The sequence below is a fragment of the Gossypium arboreum genome, chromosome 6, assembly GCF_025698485.1.
Source record: "Gossypium arboreum isolate Shixiya-1 chromosome 6, ASM2569848v2, whole genome shotgun sequence".
In the NCBI taxonomy this organism is placed as follows: domain Eukaryota; kingdom Viridiplantae; phylum Streptophyta; class Magnoliopsida; order Malvales; family Malvaceae; genus Gossypium; species Gossypium arboreum.
Genome location: NC_069075.1, coordinates 107,199,055 through 107,203,303, shown reverse-complemented (window position 1 = coordinate 107,203,303; position 4,249 = coordinate 107,199,055). Strand labels below are relative to the sequence as shown.

Genomic DNA, 4,249 nt, shown 5'->3' with positions numbered 1-4,249 from the left:
ACTATAAAAAAATTATAATTTTTAAAATTTTTAAACTTAATACATAATTAATTGCTGATGTTATATCCATATGGCAATCCACATATATGTCATGTTAGAAAAGTTAACAAACATTAACTTTTCTATTCATTTTGAGTTGATTTGACAAACAACGCAAATTTAATAGCTCAAAAAAGTAAAAAAATTAAATGCAAGTGTAACACCCCACACCCGTACCCTACGCTGGGACAGAATACGAGGTGTTACCTAATTTGAACACATACATTCACACGTTATCCGAGTCCCAAGAATTGGTCATATTTGAAACTTTTCCCAACTTTACCATAAACTCCTTAATATGGGCCACGAGGCTCAAAACATTCATTTGAAACCATTCGAGACTGATTTGAGTCATTTTAAGAACTTTGAAAAATAACATGTGACATAGGGGCACACACCCATGTGAGAAAGGCAACACGCCCGTGTGACCATATCAATATGGTCATGCCAATGGTCCGTGTAGTTTACATGGCCTAAGCATTTAGGGACACGCTCATGTCCTTTACCCTTGTGGAATTAATTTTCAATTCGAACCTACAGGGGTTTTCACACGGCTTGACACACGCCCGTGTTCATGGCCCGTGTCCCTCACATGGCCATGACACGCTCGTGTCCTAGCCCGTGTGTAGAAACCTGGACATTCTGTTTTTGACGTCAGCAATTCTCAAGGGCCACACGGCCAAGACACATGCCCATGTGCTAGGCCGTGCCCTTCACACAGCTGAGACACACGGCCATGTCTCTGCTCGTGTGTTTACCACTATGCATACTGACTTGCAAATTTTACATGCAGGGGACACACGGCCAGGCAACACTCCTATGGGGCTGGCCGTGTGTCACACACAGCCTTGACACATGCCTGTGTGTCTACCTGTATGGACAATATAGGGCTATCTACCAAGCCCTTTGCCACCCTGAAACATAATATAACAACATCCATTCAAGAATACAAGGAATAATCAGCCACACAAGGCATTATCTCATTCATGAAAATATCATCATTTCATATATCAATAATGAACATTAGCCACTATGCCAAGGCTTAGTACAAAATGAAGGGATTCATCCTAAGCCAACACATTTGGCCAATTTAACATGACACAAACATCAAAAGTCTAAGCCCTACACATGTCATAATTCAAATAGTAAAACCAACTATACCAAGTGCTTCAGTTGATAGTGTGATTGATGTTTCCAAAGTCTAATGATCCTTGAGCTAATTAGGCAGCACTATGAGAAAATGGAAAGGAGAGGGAGTAAGCATAAAGCTTAGTAAGTTGCATGCAAATAAATATAACAACAATTCTACCATCCGTCAACATGCTCATAATACAAAAGAAGGCATAAGCACAACTTACTCATCACAAACCAATACAAATCACATAGCATATATTGAGCTCATATCTCTTACATTTCAAATAGATACCTGTACCACTCACAACATGGTTATACTTTACTCGTTTAACTTAAATTATAACTCTCACCATTGAACCATTTGGAATATTATCGGATATTCACTAAGCCTCAAACATAGGGTATAATACCGATGCCATGTCCCAGATATGGTCTTACACTGGCTCTCATAATGTGGCCGATGCATGTCCCAGACATGTCTTACACTAGCTCACAATAACCCATACATCATGGCATGAATATTCGATTTATTCCCTATGGTTCAAACGGGAATTCTACTATCTTAATTGTCATCATGCATTCTCATTTCCACAATCAAGCATTTCATGTTATATCAATTCAGCACATATAATAACAAAGTAGTTGTATTATTTACATACAACTTACCTCGGCTTACAAAATATGGCGACTCGTCGGTCTAATCTACTTGCTTGGCCTTCCCTCGATCTAGGTTTGAATTTTGAATTTCTTGATCTATAATAACAAAATTCACTCGTTTTATCAGCACATTAATCTAGACACCTGAAAAATCATAATTGGGCAAAATGACCATTTTACCCCTATGCTCGAAAATCGATTTTTATCGAATTTCTTCATATCCTAAACCTAGCTGAACCCTTTTTACTCTTATAGCAACCCAAAAATCTCCATTATTTCACACAGTTATCACTTATTTTACAACTTATGCAAAATGGTCCTTTTTAAGGTTTCCATAAGAAATCTCTCCACAAAAGTTGTTTATTTCACCACTATGATTCATTTTCTTACATAAAATTTCAGAAAACAACATGAACACACTCATGGTAAAACCCTAGACTTTCAACTATTTTGCAAAATAGTCCCCTCATTTGAAAGCTCATGTTACAAAGGTTCTAAAAGTACAAAAATCATCAAGAAAAATCATCAAAATCACTTACTTGTGGAGAGACTAAATGGCTGAAAATTCAAGCTTCAGAAACCTCTCAATGGCTGATATTTTCAGTCAAGAAGAAATAATGGAGGAAAAAGATGATGACTAGGCTTTTAGGGTTTTATTTTGTTGCACATTATGTCATCACATACCTAATACCTTGACCATTAGACTTTCTTTGTCACATGGCCGGCCAGGCTATAGTCTAAGGGTCTATTTGCGCTTTAAAGATCCCCAATTTAAGTTTCATGACAATTTAACTCCCTTAGCTATCAAAATAGGACTTTTGCACTTTATGCGATTTAATCCTTTTTCGCAATTAAGCTCACAAACGCTAAAATTAATCCACCAAAATTTTCATGCACCTTTATAAACATGCCATCACACATAAAATAATATCAAAAATAATTTCTCTGACCTCGGCTTAGTGGTTCCGAAACCACTGTTTCGACTAAGCCCAAAATCAGGCTGTTATAACAAGGTTAAAATGACTTTTTTTTATAAAATTGAAGGGTGAAATAAATTATTATACCAAAATTGTTTTAACTAAATTGAATTAAATGGATAAGGAATTAAATTATTAATGGTATTGATAATCACAATGCTTATATACATCATTTTTATAAAGTTGATATACGCATAAATAAACTATAATGAGATAGTTGATATGATATGCAATGCAAATTATAACAAGAAATTTTTATTATCATTATTTATAAGTCAAAATGATTATTACGTTAGAAATAAAAATAATTATAACTTGTAAAACATCAAAAGTATTATTTGAATTTATCTAAATCCATAAGACTAATTCAAATTCAAAAAAATCAAAATTTTAAAAAAAATTAAACCCAAAAGAGGTCGAGCATAAAAAAAAAATCTGAGTCAATAAAACTTTGAGCTTTCCGAAAAAAATTGAAGATTGAAAAGATTTGAATCCTAAAACAAGTCAATTTGAGCTCGCCCACTTGCTATCTGTAATGAAAAGTTGCTTGAACCACTTCTAATGCATTCTATCAGTAGGTTATTAACGAAAAAAAAAAAGTGTCCATTTTCTTCATGGAAGTATTTGATGTACTAAAAAAATCTATTATTCTATACACTGTTAGAGAGTCAAATGATGGTGAGTTATTAAAAATAAATTAAGTGAATTATTATTATTTAAAATTAATAAATACAAATCAAAATTTAAAAACATCAAATCTATATTAAAATTGCATCCTTAAAATATTTTGAAGAACTTTACAAATAAAACAAACAGAAAATTGATCCCCCAACATGTGTGGTTTCCTATAAAGAATAGTAAAACAAACCCAATTATCATCTAAGAGAAGAAAAAAGTTAAGAAAATACAATAAAATCAATGAGTGAGTGAATGACATTGAAAGAAAAATAATCAGTAACGAGACAAAGACCATAAAAAGGGAGTAAGAAATGGGGCCAAAATTTTTGGCTTGGAAGAAGAACAAGAAGCTTCTTCAAACCTCACAGCTATACAATGGGGTCAACAATAGATATCATTTCTCGTACAAATAAATCTATACAGATAGAGAAAACGCGTGCAAATATCAAATAAAAAGATGGGAGAAATGGGCTTCAAGATTTTGGTGTCTGATATGGGATTTTGTGTGGGTTCCAACTATTTCCATCATAATATACATTTGTAAGAGATAGGAAATCTGTTTCTTCAGATTCATGTATTCTTATATGCATGTATATAGAGATCAAAGATGATTCATTAGAAAACAAAAAAAACAAAAAACTTCATTTCTGATTTTTTTTTTTTTTTTGCAATTATTTGATGTCTAGAAAAGTGAAATTGTCCACTACGAAAATGCACAAAAATTGCTATCAACATGGTGGGTTTTGGGTTTTTCTTTTTCTTTT

The 4,249-nt window shown here is 33.4% G+C and overlaps 1 long non-coding RNA gene across 1 annotated transcript; it reads right to left on the bottom strand.

Moving 5' to 3' along the window:
- Nucleotides 1-1,022: 1,022 nt before the first annotated feature.
- On the bottom strand, nucleotides 1,023-2,499 carry LOC128293922 (uncharacterized). The gene is made up of 3 exons (XR_008284058.1): nucleotides 2,370-2,499; nucleotides 1,840-1,926; nucleotides 1,023-1,269 (listed from the first exon to the last, which is right to left on the bottom strand). It is a non-coding gene; the product is annotated as an uncharacterized LOC128293922 (long non-coding RNA).
- Nucleotides 2,500-4,249: the final 1,750 nt, after the last annotated feature.